The sequence below is a fragment of the Cydia strobilella genome, chromosome 3 (assembly GCF_947568885.1).
Source record: "Cydia strobilella chromosome 3, ilCydStro3.1, whole genome shotgun sequence".
Lineage (NCBI taxonomy): Eukaryota > Metazoa > Arthropoda > Insecta > Lepidoptera > Tortricidae > Cydia > Cydia strobilella.
Window position 1 is genome coordinate 702,732 of NC_086043.1, and position 18,961 is coordinate 721,692.

At 40.6% G+C, this 18,961-nt stretch overlaps 1 protein-coding gene across 3 annotated transcripts in view; it reads right to left on the minus strand.

The window, feature by feature from the left end:
- LOC134755637 (solute carrier family 12 member 4) overlaps positions 1-18,961 on the minus strand; it is a 566,314-nt gene that overhangs the window by 356,153 nt on the left and 191,200 nt on the right. The window lies entirely within an intron of this gene.

An 18,961-nucleotide genomic window follows, 5' to 3' on the forward strand; every position in this document is an offset into this window, starting at 1 on the left:
AGAGGCCTTTGTAGTAGACCTGATTGTGACCGAACAGTAGCTACACGGGAGATCCCGTCTTTGCCCGGATGCAAAGATACTATACGACCAAGAGACCAATGAAGTGGCTTCAGTTGTTCATCTTTAATCAATACTAATGTGCCCACCTTGGGTTCATCAATATCCGAGTGCCATTTCGCGCGTTGATTTAACGTATGCAAGTACTCCAAATGCCATCGCTTCCAGAAATCACGATGGAGTTTCTGAACAAGCTGCCAACGACTCGAAATGGAAATGTTTGTATCGCTAGTTGAAGTATCTACGAGTGATGTCAAGGGCTCTAAGGTGAGAAAATGTCCGGGTGTTAACACCGACATGTCGTTTGGATCGGAATTCATCTCACATAGTGGCCGTGAGTTAAGGGCCGATTCAATTTGGGCGGCCATTGTAAGAAATTCCTCATAAGTTAGGATTTGATTCCCTACAACGCGAGCAAGATGTGTTTTAAACGATTTAATGTTGGCTTCCCACAAGCCGCCGAAATGGGATGCGGCTGGTGGATTAAACGAGAATTCGATACTCTCACGAGAGGCTGCGTCTTGCATGAGAGGTAGTAACGCGTTATAAGCGCCTACGAAATTCGTACCCCGGTCACAATGTATACGTTGGCAACGGCCACGGCGAGCGATAAATCGACGCAGGGCAGCGAGAAAGGCTTCGGTGGTCAGTCCTATAACGAGCTCGATATGTGATGCTTTGGTCGCAAAACATATAAATAAACACACGTGTGTTTTAAAAGGCCTGGCCCCACGATAGCGTTTGATGTATGTGGGAAAAGGACCCGCAAAATCGACACCGATACACGAGAATGGTTTTACTTGCGAAATTCGAGTTTTGGGTAGGTCTGCCATACGGGGCACTAAAGGTTTAGGATTAGAGCGGAAGCACTTTATGCATTTCGATAAGCGAGAACTAATCACGCGCTTAGAAGCAAGGATCCAAAAGTTTTGTGCAATCAAGAAATTTAGCGTGCGTAACCCCGGATGTTGATTATCATTGTGTACTTGATCGATGACGAGCTGTGTCATGCGATCCTGACTGGGTAGCAGTAAGGGATGTTTGCAATCGTAATCGAGTTCAGAGTGAACCAGCCTACCGCCCACCCTCAACAAACCGGATGTATCGATAAAAACACTGAGTTTTCTGAAATGTTTAGGCAACTTTTTACCGTCCTTAAGAGATTTAATCTCACTCGAGAATGACTTTTCTTGAGTCAACTTTACTAAACTAGTCAGGGCACCATCGAGTTCCGATTGAACAAGTGGGCCCAAACGTCTGTTGTCAGGGTTACGACAGTTATGTACGAAACGATGAACGTAAGCGACAATGCGCTTAGCCTTATTCAGACTCGAATGTCTGGATAAGAAGTCGTCAAGCTGGTTGACGGCAGTGAACAATACGGTCTGTTTGGGGACCCTTTGTTCGTCCAACAAATCCGATTCAACTTCGATAGACAACGGTGACTTTGGCCAGGAGCTACTGTCAAGTGCCAACCAAGCGGGGCCTGTCCACCATAATGGATGGTTTACAAGTTCTCGAACCGTGACTCCGCGAGAGGCACAGTCGGCCGGATTGGTTTCTGACGTGACATGGCGCCAGTGACCAGCAGGTATTTTCTCTTGTATGTGACTTACGCGATTACTGACGTAAGTCTTCCAGCGTTGTGACGGCGAACGTAACCAAGAGAGCGTCACAGTGGAATCAGACCAACAGAATATATCCTCAAATTTGACGTCTGCGCCGTAGACTTCCTTTACGTGTTCGACGAGGTCTGTCAGCAAAACTGCAGCGCACAGTTCCGAACGAGGAATAGAAATACGTTTCAAAGGAGAGACCTTACAGCGTGACATTATCAAATGTATGGTGATGCTACCATCGCCATGCCGAATGCGAAAGTAAACGACAGCCGAATATCCCGCCTCCGAAGCGTCACAGAAGCCATGCAGCTGAACACTACAAGACTCTGTCGACGGAATGAATCGAGGTATTTCGAGAGACGACAATAAGTCGAGATCTAAACGATAACGAAGCCAGTTTTGGCTGATGTTGGGGGGTGCTACCACATCCCAATCTAATCCAAGAGTCCAAAGATCTTGAATTATGCGCTTGAACGAGAGTGTCAAGGGTGTAAGAAACCCAAGAGGATCGAATATGCGCGCCAATTCCGAAAGAATATTTCGTTTTGTACACTTTTCATGAAGTGTATTGACCGTGAAAGTGAACGCGTCACTGGACGGGTTCCACTCCATACCGAGCACCCTAACAGGAGATGTCGGTTCCGAATCGAAAGAGAGCGTCTTATTATGACAATGGGTCGGGTCGAGATTCTCGAGCAAGCGGGGGCAGTTGCTCGACCACTTGCGGAGTTCGAAACATCCTTTCTCTAGGATCTTGACAACCTGAGACTGAAGGTCGAGAGCTGATTCGACAGACTCAGCGCCTGTCACCACGTCATCGACGTAAATGTCGCGGTTGAGGACGTCAACCGCACGAGGATACTCTTTGCCTTCATCAATGGCCAATTGAATCAGGGCTCGAATTGCGAGGAAACTGGACGAAGACATACCGTAGGTTACGGTATTTAGACGAAACTCTTGTATAGGTTCATCGAGCGAGAACCTGAATAAGATGCGTTGAAAGTCTCGATCGGTGAGAGAGACTAAGATTTGTCGATACATTTGGCGTATGTCGGCTGTGAAGACAACCGCATGCAAACGAAAGCGAAGTAAAATCGAAACGAGATCAGATTGCAGTTTCGGTCCAACGAGCAACTGATCATTCAACGAGGGGCCTCCAGCAGGCTGAGCAGTTCCATCGAAGACTACCCTTAATTTGGTGGTGGCGCTGCTGGGCTTGAGCACGCAGAAATGCGCTAAGTGATAAGCACGCCTGTCTGGTTGGGGTTCAACTGGCTCCATGTGACCAGCATCGAGATAATCACGCATGAAATCATTGTATTCTGTCCGGAGCTCCGGTTCACGAGAAAGTCTCTTTTCGAGGGAGAACAAGCGGCGCTCGGCGAGGGCGCGCGAGTCACCAAAACGAGGATCGACAGTTCGAAACGGCAAGTTTACGATATATCTCCCGTTCGAGTCACGTGTGTGAGTCGAGGCGAATATTTTCTCACACGCGACTTCATCATCAGTTAAGGGCGAAGCGTTAGGGAGACTTTCAATTTCCCAAAATTTTCGAATTTGGGAATCCAGCGATTCGATCGAGCAAAACAATGAAGTTTGGGAATGGGAAGTTGCGCAAGGGGCCTTTCCCATGACAACCCAGCCAAGTTTGGTTTCAAAGATTGTGGGTCCATCGTCACAGTTGTGACGGTTACCCAAAAATATTTGACAAAATACATCCACCCCCAATAAGGCGTCAATGTTCCCAGGTTTATCGAAATTAGAGTCGGCGAGTTCGAATGCGCTGACGCATGACAGCCGGTCTATGTCAATTTTTACCGCAGGCTGATCGCTGCATATTTTGGGTGTAACAAAGGCTTCGACGTACATTTCGAAATCAGATTTCATGCTGCGAATGTTAAGAGTGGTATAAGAAGTTGTCAACGTTGACACCTCACAAACACCCTCGATAGAGGCATTTTTTTGTCGTATCGGAAGTCCAAGCCGCTGCGCGCAACGTCGCGTAATAAGGTTTGGCTGACTGCAATTATCTATGACAATACGAATTTTTTGATAACTACCGAACTTATCTAGCACCTCCACGCACGCAGTGGCGAAAAGAGAAATTTGGCCCACAGGTGCTGGGTCGGATGCAAGCATGGTCACTTGTTTGTCAGGCAAGTGCCTTGGGGTGTCGAGGGGCGAAGACGACGAGCAAGTCGCGGCTCCAACGTTGGTCGCGGCCGACGAACCGACGCTGACCTTGGAATTGCCGCTTTCGATATCGAAATGAATAGTAGTGTGATGAGCGACATTACACTTTTGACAACGAGACTTCGAGGGGCAAGTTTTAACTACGTGTCCAGAACGTAAGCAGTTGACGCAGAGCCGATTGTCCTTGACAACAGAAAAACGCTCGTGAGGAGTCTTGTTCCGATATTCAAGACATTTAGCAAGATCATGATTTGACTTGCATAACACGCAAAACGATTCGATCGAGGTGGCGCTAGTGGTGACTAGCGTTTTATAGGCTGCGCCCGCGGGTGCGCGATCCTGCGCCGGGCGCCAGGCAGCGGTGCGTGGCGCGGCGTGTGCGCGCGCGGTGCGCCCGGGTGCCGCGGGTGCGCGCGCCGCAGGGGCGGCGGCGCTCTCTGTGAGGTCGGCAAGCTCTAATGCTTGACCGGCCTTACTCACGTATTCTAACAACGAGTCAAATGACGGTACGTCCTTGTTGTCGTTCTGCAGTTCAAAACGACGACGAGTATCCAGGTCCAATTTATTGATCAATAAATAAAACAATGGGAAATCCCAATCGTTGACGGGAAATCTCAAGTTTTTCAAAACCGCGATATTTTCTTTGAAAGTGTCTACGAGTCGGCGTAATTCGCTAGGCGAATTAGATTTCAACGAGGCGTTCTGAATTTCTTCCCAATGTCGGAAGGCTAATTTTCGTTTGTTATTATATCGATCGATCAAAGCCGCGTAAGCGTCTAAATAATTGTTATCCGATAAAGGAAACCCTTTTAACAATTGCAGTGGTTCACCCGAAAGGAGTGAAATCAAAATCGAAAACCGCTCAATATTCGACAATCGTTTGTTTTGATGCACCATTGTGTTGAACATGTCGTAAAATGTTCCCCATGATTTAATGTTGCCATCAAAATTGACAAGATTTAAGCGAGGCAACTTAACGGACAAATCAGTTCTATTTGTCTCGCCCTCAATACTAGTCGCGGTCGACAACGAAGTATGAATTTCGATTATTTGAAAATATTTATCGTCAAATTCTTGACGTACGACATCCTCCTGGTCTAACTCATTCACATCCGTTATTTCCGAAATAAGTTTCAAGTGGTGGGTTTCAAAGCTAGAACAATAGCCGTCTATTTTGCTAAATCTAGACATAAACAACGGTAATCGCGAGGAATCCGCCTTAGCTTGCAACCCGGCGGCTAAACATTCGTCGATACGTTTGATCGATATTTCGCGTTTTAATTGCAAATTGCGACGAGCAAGTGCCTTAGACATGATTAGTTTAACTGTCTACCAACGCGTTAATTAAATGTAAAAGGAACTTCTTCAATAAACAAATCAAATTGTAGAACTAACAAATTTCAACCTTATTCACTATGATATAAGGTTCACCCGCCACTATACTATCGAATACACAACTTATAAATAATATTTGCGAAGAATAATTGATCTCACTACAATAGGTACGAAAATAATTCTTGTGAGAATTAATATAACGATAAATGTTCAAAACGATTAGAAGTGAGACTTGCAATTTAATTATTTTTCGAACGATTACGAATGTAGGTGACGAAACGAAAACACTAATTAAATGAATTATTTCACTACGACAACAAAACAGTTAGCACCGTGTTGTGCTGCCGTTGGAAAATAGACCTTAAACGACTGAGAATAAGTTTGCACGTTTGCGCCAATTATGAGTGCGTAACGTAGGTATGTAAATAATTTCAGCAGAAAGTAACAAATTATTGATTAGGATTAACTATGTGATTTATGTGAATATTAATGGACATCTATCTGTGAACATTATTCGATAATAATGCACGATATTTGTGTAGACTAAATACGTAGGCAAAATATTACTAATTTATCTGTACTCGTACTATTGTGTAAATTATATTTGTCTAGGTATTATATTCACTTTACAAAATAACAATAACTAAATGTAATTATCGCTATTCTTAAAGTCTCTAAATCAACACTATTGTTTATAGGTTATTTTATTACGTAATCAGATATGGCACGCGGTGCAAATATTATCCGACTAACTTTAGAAGTATTCTATTCCAACGGTATCAATACCAAATTCAATGCCTATTAAATTTGGTCGTATAATATGATTGCATCATCAATTCGATGGGCTAAAATTCGATATTTCAATATAATATGCTAAATAACTGTATATCTAAAGGATTTTAGGCGTTTTAAGGTAACTTTATCTATAGGTAGCTAAACGATTGCTTATTATTGGACTTTGGAGGAATAATGGCTACGGGCTCGATGCTAATTACCTTTGCGATATTTAAATAATTACGAGGATTATTTATACGAAAATATGACTATGTATTGTGCGATATGTACGATAAGCGAAACGAAAATTAACGATATGGTAACGAGACGAGATTAGCGACAGTTGTAACGAAACGAAAGTGGTTCAACGTCACTCCTGGCCCCGAGACAGGTTAGCTGTTCTCAGTTTGAGGAGGATCCCGGTCGAAGGAACAAATGTACAATCGCCCTCGAGTAGGACAATTGTTTTTCGAGAGAAATTAAACGATCTATGCCAGTGAAAGCGAATCAATCAAAAGCCAACTCACCCCGTGTCTGCATGTCGAACGCCTGGTCGGTACCGACACTCTCCAACGGCGAGTTGATGCTGTAGTGGCTGCTGTGAGGGTTTTTAGCACACAAATCGACAGATTTAATACGTTTTTGGTTTATCGCGACGAACGAGCTTGCGCCTACGAGAATGAGCGGCGATCGAATCGATCTACCTTCAACTGGCTTTTCATAAACGTCAAAAATATTCGAAAACTACCCTACCTACTGTCGCTAATCAATGTATTCCATTTTACGATATATAGAATATTTCTAAAAAAAAAAAACAACAATTAAAACTAAACTAGATATGGTGTCCGGAACCATCAGTTACCAATACTTTAGTAGGCTACAATGAATTTATATCTTGTAAACAAAATTACCTAATTTAATAAAAATTAAAAATACGATCTTGTTACAAATGTAAAACCTTGAATTTTAAATAAATGTTTACTGTTCTGTTAATAGTGGTATTGATTTCAAATTATATTTATTAGAACACGTAAACAAATAACGGAAAATTTTAGTTATATGTCGAAACAGACGTTAGTATTTCCGTTACACGTACGGAAAGGTTTAGGAATGCAATAAAAATTATCTCTACTGGTAATTTTTTCTCACGAATCGTTATTCACTTGTCGACCTCACCAGCTGTATTAGAAAGTAGATAAATTAAACGTAATTAAATGTTTCTTTGACATTTTTCGAGACTATTTTGTACAGTCAATTGTAAAAATATGGGTGCACTCATCATACTCAAAAGGTTTACTAATGTATTGCGAAAAATCGTTTCCCAAAGTATTACTTCCCAAACTATTTTACGCAAATTATCATTTGGCAAAATTTCATTTCGCAAATTTTCATAATCCAACCTAACCTAACCCAACTTAGTACGTCATTTTCATTTCGCAAGTATGGGGTTGCGAAATGAAATGGTTGCGAAATAAAAACTTGCTAAAATTTCATTTGGGAAATGAAACTGATGCCATAAGTTTGTTGGGAAGTGAAATTTGGCGAAAAATATTTTGGCTAAACGGCGGTATCCCTACTCAAAAATATGTCCCATAACTTATGTCAGCCCAAAATATATAAATAGTATTTCCTTGGTGCTTACGACTATTCTGTAAGAAAACCTTACAAAAAAAGCTTAAGTAAATTTTTGTAAATAAATAATAATGACCTAGTCCATATCATAGGAATGTGTTGTCTTACGACAGATTGATTCATATGTCGTAAATTACTCGGAGTAGTAATAAATTAAAACTAAAATAATGTTTATTCTTAAATTGTTTGTTTTTATTATTAAATAACAAGGGCATAGGGAACTCGATTTCTGTTTTATTGAGACCGAATGACTTGAACTTGTTTTGTGATTAAGTAATTATAGAACAGCATTTTCATGTGGTAAACTAGCTTGTGCTCGCGACTTCGTCTGCGTGGAATGATGATCATGATTGATAAAAACTGTCCTTCCCAGAGTCTCAAACTATTCCCATACGACAACAATTTTAATAATAAAACTTCCGTGAGACACAGACATATTAAACATATTAATAACGGGTCACTCACGTATTTTAAGTCGAATAACGCTCGACATGTTTCACTCCAATGTCGAGCGTTTTTCGAGTTAAAATACGTGAGTGACCCGTTATTAATATGTTTAATATTCCCATACCAAATTTCATCTAAATTGGTTCAGGGATTTAGTAGTAGTAAACTCTTTATCTTGCCAGCATTTTGAGGGTTCTGTACCTAATTACCTATGGCGTGACAACCCTATTAAATACTAATACTAAACATTTACTGTCTGTCTGTCCGTTTATTTCTAGTAACGACATAAGTACCGAAAATAAAATATATTAAAAAAACAAGGGAGACTCCCATATTACCTACTTACTCGTTAGATATGCACATTTTATTGTTTTTGTTTTATCTCGTTAACGGTTAAACAAAAAAACCACAAACATGTTAATTAAGAATACTTACCTACTTAGCAAAAACACATAATAAAAAACTGGTCAAACAAAAGTCGGACTTGAGGAAAAACTATATAACTGTTTAATAAGTTTTTAGCAAAAATTTAACTTTTGGTACAAGCTTTTATCGCTGACTTTACTTATATTTCCACTAATAATATCTACTCATCGAGACAAATTCTAATAACCCCAATCACAAATACCTACCTACCTTTTACCTAGGTTTTTTATTTAGGTTTGCTATCTTTTAGGAAATTAAATATTTTCTAAACCGGCGAGCGTGTATGAGGAATGTTATGAAAGTGAAGGAAGCGAAAGAGGTATGTCAGGATCGTAGCAAGTGGAAATCCGTGGTCTCTGCCTACCCCTCCGGGAAATAGGCGTGATTATATGTATGTATGTATGTAAATATTTTCTTTTTATGCCGTTTAGTACAGTTTTGATATCTACCGTTCTCCAATTCTCCCTCAATTGCTAAAACGTTAACTGGAAGAGATCCCTGAAAGGGATAAATTCGCCTTTGTACAAAGAATGTGTGTTTTTCCTGTTTTATGTTTCTTTTTGTACAATAAAGAGTTTTACTACTATTACTATCACAATTAGTTTGCGTTGTTTTATCACAGAGTTCCTGTGGCCACCTCCTGTCTCCATCATCAGATCAGCTCGATGGTACCATAATATTGCATTGTCACCCGACTTACATATGTATGCAAATTATCAGGTTTATTGGAAACCGGGAAGTGGATCAAATTTAACTTGCAAAATTTGATTACAGACACAGACAACGGGACAGGTGAAACTAAATGAATAAAAGCTTCCTCAAAGCAACCCCAGGGCTTAAGTTCGACTCGCACTTGGCCAGGTTTATTTTGAAAATTCATATCGTAAAAGTGAGTGTTAACATCTACCTCTTAGTTACACAAAGTCCTATCTTATCAGATGCTTATGTTATTTGATATAGTATCTGACAGTTTGAATACAACAATCAAATTATAATAAATATTGCGTGATATTGTCATCATCTATTTATCATTTTTATTGACCGAGCGAAAGCGAAGGTCTCCCTAGATGTTTTATAAGTCAACCTATTCTATTCAAATTGGGTGAGCAGGCTCGATAATCATACAGATTTTTTGTCATTTTTTTTTATTCAAAATTGCGGCGCCATGGAGTTTGCGAAGTCTACAGTTTACGGAGCCACTAGTTTCAGCAGTTTTTTTTTCAATAGATTGGTATTAACAATATTTTACAGTACATAATTCTGCTACTTTCCCGCGCTAGTGCGGGAATGAGCACTTTCCGTGCCTATGTCGAAAATTTTAAAGGACCACATATACTGTAAAACGTACAATACACGTGCGAATAGGTATTTTTTTAAATTATGAATTATGTCGATTTAAAACATCAAACATTTGTCACCACACGTTGCAATTTCCTACTTTCCGCACTTGTATCGTAAATAACTATTTTATGTAATGATAAAATCCGATTAGTTTTTGCTATACTTAAATAGATATTGCAATATTTTGCGCGTGTCAAATTTGGCTTTACGGTTCAGTTCAACATTTTTAGCACGATGCAATGACTAATGTAATCAAACTTGCATCACAGGTATTTAACGTCACAAAAAAGACAAATAAAGGATGTTTTTTAACAAAAATTCTTCTTTCAACCAACAGGCCAATAATTATTCTAACCCAATTCAAACCCAAACACAATTAGCTCCATGCATGAATTTATTTTTATTTTTGGATTCATAATTTATATCGTTGGAACACCGGAAATGATAAAAATACTTTTGTAAACCTTAACATTATTTTATTAAAAAATATTTAAAATGCTGAAAATTTTTGAGCGGTTGAAACGCTCATAATTTTTGGCGCGAATTCGACAGAGCGTGATGACGTCACACGTTGGGCGGCCCAACTGACATTTGCTACTAATGACACTATTAAGTTGACTGTACCTTGTTCCAAGCCTTCAAATTGGAGATGGCAACATTCGTTTCTTACTGGCAACACCACAGTTCCGATGACGTCAGGCGCAATACCGGCTTTTATGGCGGGTTTTTTCCATGTTTTTTACGAATCCAGCTGGCAGGCTGCGCGCCAATGCTCAGACCATTGGCGATTTGTTTCTGGCAGAGGAAACACCTTTAAATTAGCTTAGAAAATTTTCGAAGTATTTTCTAAATAAATTCAGTTCTAATATGAATAGTTCAAATCCTGATAGTGTTCAACATGATCCGGGCGCATCGGCTTTAACTGAGCACGAGCGCATGGCCAGGTTAGAGGATGTAGTGTCCAAATTAGCCCACGAGGTAAGGTCTTTACGTGACAATTTTTCTACTCGCCCGCGGGAATACTCTAGTGATTCAGACGTGCTATCAATTGTCTCGCCCGAGGATCTGGAAATTCCAGAGGCTCCTCCGGCGCCTGTCCCGGGGCCTGCAAAGGATATTAGTTTTAAACTTGAGACTACCCTCAAGTCGTCGGGCGCGATAACCTCAAAGGAGCATGCTGATATTTTGGACAAGTTGCAGCATTTCAATTCAAACGACTGGTCACAGGTACGGTACATAGATGCTCAAAATACGTACGTGTCATCTCCTGGCTTTACTGATTTGGAGAGTAATGACATGATAAAGTCTTTTGATCGTAACCGTGCCCTCGCCGTTACGGAAAAGACTCTAGCCGCTGTGTCTCATGCTCTCATCATACAAAATGAGAAATTGAAAGCTGGCTTTGAAACCTTCGTGTCTTGGATAAGTTCGCAGGGTGATTGCACGGTTGAGGCGGTAGCAGACAAAATCAACGAGGTGTTCTCGGAGGGTGACTATTCTCGCATTCACCTGGACCTCTTGCAGATGGTCTGTGGCCGTCGAGCAGACATTATCCAGCAACGGAGAGATGGAGTATTGAACTTCGTCAAGGATCGCTACATGAAGGAATCTCTTCGAAAGATCCCTCCAACACAGGAGCACCTCTTCGATGATAAGCGGTTTTCTGACTGTATAACGAAGAATGGCGGAATTGACAAGGTATTTTTCTGTCCACGCACTCCTGCGCAAGGAGTTGCTAGCAAACGAGCTCCTGCGCAAGGAGTCTCACAGCCGGAGCAGAGCAAGAAGGCTGCGGACTATTCTAGTTTCCGCGTGTATTCTGGGCCCTCTGCTGCTCCCGCCCGGGTTCCTCAGGACAGAAAGCGAAAAGCCGAGCCATTTCGATCCAATCAGCGAAGCGACAAATATTACAGGAACAGGCAAGGTAAGCGATCTCGCAGGCGCTACGACTGACTATCACAGCTTCCAAGCGGGTCAACTGGAGCTATTTATAAATCAATGGAAAGCCATGGGGGCTCCAGACTACATAATCAAAATTTTGTCTGGGTACCAGATACCCTTTGTCAAAAAACCGCCTCTAGTTCACCCCTCCAGACTTTCGTCAAAATTATCCACGAAGGAAAGTCCGGAAATGATCGTTCAAATGAAAGGCATGATAGAACAGGGTGTGCTAGAGCCGGTTTCGTTGACCCCAAGTTTTGTATCGAACATGTTTCTGGTTCCGAAGAAAGGTGGGAGCGTACGCCCAGTCTTCAACCTAAGACAACTAAACAAGTACGTATATGTGGCCAAATTTCACCTCATCAATATGTACAAGGTCCCAGACTTTCTTCAACCAAGAGATTGGCTCGTAAAGCTCGATCTCCACAACGCATACTTTCATATTCCGGTCAAGCCCTCACACCGGAGATTCCTGAGAGTAATGTTTCAGCACCGGCTTTGGCAGGTGACCTCCTTGCCGTTCGGCCTCGCATCTTCTCCGCGGACATTTGCTCTAGTCACAAATTGGATTGCGGAAGTGCTGAGATCTCGCGGTATCAGGGTCATCGTATATTTGGACGACTTTCTTCTTGCATCCCAGAGCCGTTCATTGCTTCAGAATCAAGTAAGACTCACCCTTCAGATCCTCGAGGGTCTAGGCTGGACTGTAAATTACGGAAAGTCCGTGTTAAATCCCCAGAAGTCCATGGAGTTCCTGGGTATTCGTTGGGACCCTTGGAGCAACCTGAAGTGTCTTCCAGAGGCCAAGATTCAAAATGTTGTGCAGAAATGCCGGATGATGGTAAATCGCAGGTGCGCTTCATTAAAGCAGGTCCAATCTTTACTGGGTCTAGTGAACTTCGCAAGCTTCGTTGTTCCGCGGGGTCGACTCAACAGCAGGCTGTTGATGACGTTTTGCAACCAGCTGCTGCACATGTCTCCAAGAGCGAAGGTAAAGCTTCCAGTAGCCCTATACACCGAGCTGGATTGGTGGATCAACCACGTAGCTGCCACATCTCCTCTTCATCCTCCAGCGCCCCAATTCTTTTTGACTACGGATGGACGGATTTAATACGTTTTTGGTTTATCGCGACGAACGAGCTTGCGCCTACGAGAATGAGCGGCGATCGAATCGATCTACCTTCAACTGGCTTTTCATAAACGTCAAAAATATTCGAAAACTACCCTACCTACTGTCGCTAATCAATGTATTCCATTTTACGATATATAGAATATTTCTAAAAAAAAAAAACAACAATTAAAACTAAACTAGATATGGTGTCCGGAACCATCAGTTACCAATACTTTAGTAGGCTACAATGAATTTATATCTTGTAAACAAAATTACCTAATTTAATAAAAATTAAAAATACGATCTTGTTACAAATGTAAAACCTTGAATTTTAAATAAATGTTTACTGTTCTGTTAATAGTGGTATTGATTTCAAATTATATTTATTAGAACACGTAAACAAATAACGGAAAATTTTAGTTATATGTCGAAACAGACGTTAGTATTTCCGTTACACGTACGGAAAGGTTTAGGAATGCAATAAAAATTATCTCTACTGGTAATTTTTTCTCACGAATCGTTATTCACTTGTCGACCTCACCAGCTGTATTAGAAAGTAGATAAATTAAACGTAATTAAATGTTTCTTTGACATTTTTCGAGACTATTTTGTACAGTCAATTGTAAAAATATGGGTGCACTCATCATACTCAAAAGGTTTACTAATGTATTGCGAAAAATCGTTTCCCAAAGTATTACTTCCCAAACTATTTTACGCAAATTATCATTTGGCAAAATTTCATTTCGCAAATTTTCATAATCCAACCTAACCTAACCCAACTTAGTACGTCATTTTCATTTCGCAAGTATGGGGTTGCGAAATGAAATGGTTGCGAAATAAAAACTTGCTAAAATTTCATTTGGGAAATGAAACTGATGCCATAAGTTTGTTGGGAAGTGAAATTTGGCGAAAAATATTTTGGCTAAACGGCGGTATCCCTACTCAAAAATATGTCCCATAACTTATGTCAGCCCAAAATATATAAATAGTATTTCCTTGGTGCTTACGACTATTCTGTAAGAAAACCTTACAAAAAAAGCTTAAGTAAATTTTTGTAAATAAATAATAATGACCTAGTCCATATCATAGGAATGTGTTGTCTTACGACAGATTGATTCATATGTCGTAAATTACTCGGAGTAGTAATAAATTAAAACTAAAATAATGTTTATTCTTAAATTGTTTGTTTTTATTATTAAATAACAAGGGCATAGGGAACTCGATTTCTGTTTTATTGAGACCGAATGACTTGAACTTGTTTTGTGATTAAGTAATTATAGAACAGCATTTTCATGTGGTAAACTAGCTTGTGCTCGCGACTTCGTCTGCGTGGAATGATGATCATGATTGATAAAAACTGTCCTTCCCAGAGTCTCAAACTATTCCCATACGACAACAATTTTAATAATAAAACTTCCGTGAGACACAGACATATTAAACATATTAATAACGGGTCACTCACGTATTTTAAGTCGAATAACGCTCGACATGTTTCACTCCAATGTCGAGCGTTTTTCGAGTTAAAATACGTGAGTGACCCGTTATTAATATGTTTAATATTCCCATACCAAATTTCATCTAAATTGGTTCAGGGATTTAGTAGTAGTAAACTCTTTATCTTGCCAGCATTTTGAGGGTTCTGTACCTAATTACCTATGGCGTGACAACCCTATTAAATACTAATACTAAACATTTACTGTCTGTCTGTCCGTTTATTTCTAGTAACGACATAAGTACCGAAAATAAAATATATTAAAAAAACAAGGGAGACTCCCATATTACCTACTTACTCGTTAGATATGCACATTTTATTGTTTTTGTTTTATCTCGTTAACGGTTAAACAAAAAAACCACAAACATGTTAATTAAGAATACTTACCTACTTAGCAAAAACACATAATAAAAAACTGGTCAAACAAAAGTCGGACTTGAGGAAAAACTATATAACTGTTTAATAAGTTTTTAGCAAAAATTTAACTTTTGGTACAAGCTTTTATCGCTGACTTTACTTATATTTCCACTAATAATATCTACTCATCGAGACAAATTCTAATAACCCCAATCACAAATACCTACCTACCTTTTACCTAGGTTTTTTATTTAGGTTTGCTATCTTTTAGGAAATTAAATATTTTCTAAACCGGCGAGCGTGTATGAGGAATGTTATGAAAGTGAAGGAAGCGAAAGAGGTATGTCAGGATCGTAGCAAGTGGAAATCCGTGGTCTCTGCCTACCCCTCCGGGAAATAGGCGTGATTATATGTATGTATGTATGTAAATATTTTCTTTTTATGCCGTTTAGTACAGTTTTGATATCTACCGTTCTCCAATTCTCCCTCAATTGCTAAAACGTTAACTGGAAGAGATCCCTGAAAGGGATAAATTCGCCTTTGTACAAAGAATGTGTGTTTTTCCTGTTTTATGTTTCTTTTTGTACAATAAAGAGTTTTACTACTATTACTATCACAATTAGTTTGCGTTGTTTTATCACAGAGTTCCTGTGGCCACCTCCTGTCTCCATCATCAGATCAGCTCGATGGTACCATAATATTGCATTGTCACCCGACTTACATATGTATGCAAATTATCAGGTTTATTGGAAACCGGGAAGTGGATCAAATTTAACTTGCAAAATTTGATTACAGACACAGACAACGGGACAGGTGAAACTAAATGAATAAAAGCTTCCTCAAAGCAACCCCAGGGCTTAAGTTCGACTCGCACTTGGCCAGGTTTATTTTGAAAATTCATATCGTAAAAGTGAGTGTTAACATCTACCTCTTAGTTACACAAAGTCCTATCTTATCAGATGCTTATGTTATTTGATATAGTATCTGACAGTTTGAATACAACAATCAAATTATAATAAATATTGCGTGATATTGTCATCATCTATTTATCATTTTTATTGACCGAGCGAAAGCGAAGGTCTCCCTAGATGTTTTATAAGTCAACCTATTCTATTCAAATTGGGTGAGCAGGCTCGATAATCATACAGATTTTTTGTCATTTTTTTTTATTCAAAATTGCGGCGCCATGGAGTTTGCGAAGTCTACAGTTTACGGAGCCACTAGTTTCAGCAGTTTTTTTTTCAATAGATTGGTATTAACAATATTTTACAGTACATAATTCTGCTACTTTCCCGCGCTAGTGCGGGAATGAGCACTTTCCGTGCCTATGTCGAAAATTTTAAAGGACCACATATACTGTAAAACGTACAATACACGTGCGAATAGGTATTTTTTTAAATTATGAATTATGTCGATTTAAAACATCAAACATTTGTCACCACACGTTGCAATTTCCTACTTTCCGCACTTGTATCGTAAATAACTATTTTATGTAATGATAAAATCCGATTAGTTTTTGCTATACTTAAATAGATATTGCAATATTTTGCGCGTGTCAAATTTGGCTTTACGGTTCAGTTCAACATTTTTAGCACGATGCAATGACTAATGTAATCAAACTTGCATCACAGGTATTTAACGTCACAAAAAAGACAAATAAAGGATGTTTTTTAACAAAAATTCTTCTTTCAACCAACAGGCCAATAATTATTCTAACCCAATTCAAACCCAAACACAATTAGCTCCATGCATGAATTTATTTTTATTTTTGGATTCATAATTTATATCGTTGGAACACCGGAAATGATAAAAATACTTTTGTAAACCTTAACATTATTTTATTAAAAAATATTTAAAATGCTGAAAATTTTTGAGCGGTTGAAACGCTCATAATTTTTGGCGCGAATTCGACAGAGCGTGATGACGTCACACGTTGGGCGGCCCAACTGACATTTGCTACTAATGACACTATTAAGTTGACTGTACCTTGTTCCAAGCCTTCAAATTGGAGATGGCAACATTCGTTTCTTACTGGCAACACCACAGTTCCGATGACGTCAGGCGCAATACCGGCTTTTATGGCGGGTTTTTTCCATGTTTTTTACGAATCCAGCTGGCAGGCTGCGCGCCAATGCTCAGACCATTGGCGATTTGTTTCTGGCAGAGGAAACACCTTTAAATTAGCTTAGAAAATTTTCGAAGTATTTTCTAAATAAATTCAGTTCTAATATGAATAGTTCAAATCCTGATAGTGTTCAACATGATCCGGGCGCATCGGCTTTAACTGAGCACGAGCGCATGGCCAGGTTAGAGGATGTAGTGTCCAAATTAGCCCACGAGGTAAGGTCTTTACGTGACAATTTTTCTACTCGCCCGCGGGAATACTCTAGTGATTCAGACGTGCTATCAATTGTCTCGCCCGAGGATCTGGAAATTCCAGAGGCTCCTCCGGCGCCTGTCCCGGGGCCTGCAAAGGATATTAGTTTTAAACTTGAGACTACCCTCAAGTCGTCGGGCGCGATAACCTCAAAGGAGCATGCTGATATTTTGGACAAGTTGCAGCATTTCAATTCAAACGACTGGTCACAGGTACGGTACATAGATGCTCAAAATACGTACGTGTCATCTCCTGGCTTTACTGATTTGGAGAGTAATGACATGATAAAGTCTTTTGATCGTAACCGTGCCCTCGCCGTTACGGAAAAGACTCTAGCCGCTGTGTCTCATGCTCTCATCATACAAAATGAGAAATTGAAAGCTGGCTTTGAAACCTTCGTGTCTTGGATAAGTTCGCAGGGTGATTGCACGGTTGAGGCGGTAGCAGACAAAATCAACGAGGTGTTCTCGGAGGGTGACTATTCTCGCATTCACCTGGACCTCTTGCAGATGGTCTGTGGCCGTCGAGCAGACATTATCCAGCAACGGAGAGATGGAGTATTGAACTTCGTCAAGGATCGCTACATGAAGGAATCTCTTCGAAAGATCCCTCCAACACAGGAGCACCTCTTCGATGATAAGCGGTTTTCTGACTGTATAACGAAGAATGGCGGAATTGACAAGGTATTTTTCTGTCCACGCACTCCTGCGCAAGGAGTTGCTAGCAAACGAGCTCCTGCGCAAGGAGTCTCACAGCCGGAGCAGAGCAAGAAGGCTGCGGACTATTCTAGTTTCCGCGTGTATTCTGGGCCCTCTGCTGCTCCCGCCCGGGTTCCTCAGGACAGAAAGCGAAAAGCCGAGCCATTTCGATCCAATCAGCGAAGCGACAAATATTACAGGAACAGGCAAGGTAAGCGATCTCGCAGGCGCTACGACTGACTATCACAGCTTCCAAGCGGGTCAACTGGAGCTATTTATAAATCAATGGAAAGCCATGGGGGCTCCAGACTACATAATCAAAATTTTGTCTGGGTACCAGATACCCTTTGTCAAAAAACCGCCTCTAGTTCACCCCTCCAGACTTTCGTCAAAATTATCCACGAAGGAAAGTCCGGAAATGATCGTTCAAATGAAAGGCATGATAGAACAGGGTGTGCTAGAGCCGGTTTCGTTGACCCCAAGTTTTGTATCGAACATGTTTCTGGTTCCGAAGAAAGGTGGGAGCGTACGCCCAGTCTTCAACCTAAGACAACTAAACAAGTACGTATATGTGGCCAAATTTCACCTCATCAATATGTACAAGGTCCCAGACTTTCTTCAACCAAGAGATTGGCTCGTAAAGCTCGATCTCCACAACGCATACTTTCATATTCCGGTCAAGCCCTCACACCGGAGATTCCTGAGAGTAATGTTTCAGCACCGGCTTTGGCAGGTGACCTCCTTGCCGTTCGGCCTCGCATCTTCTCCGCGGACATTTGCTCTAGTCACAAATTGGATTGCGGAAGTGCTGAGATCTCGCGGTATCAGGGTCATCGTATATTTGGACGACTTTCTTCTTGCATCCCAGAGCCGTTCATTGCTTCAGAATCAAGTAAGACTCACCCTTCAGATCCTCGAGGGTCTAGGCTGGACTGTAAATTACGGAAAGTCCGTGTTAAATCCCCAGAAGTCCATGGAGTTCCTGGGTATTCGTTGGGACCCTTGGAGCAACCTGAAGTGTCTTCCAGAGGCCAAGATTCAAAATGTTGTGCAGAAATGCCGGATGATGGTAAATCGCAGGTGCGCTTCATTAAAGCAGGTCCAATCTTTACTGGGTCTAGTGAACTTCGCAAGCTTCGTTGTTCCGCGGGGTCGACTCAA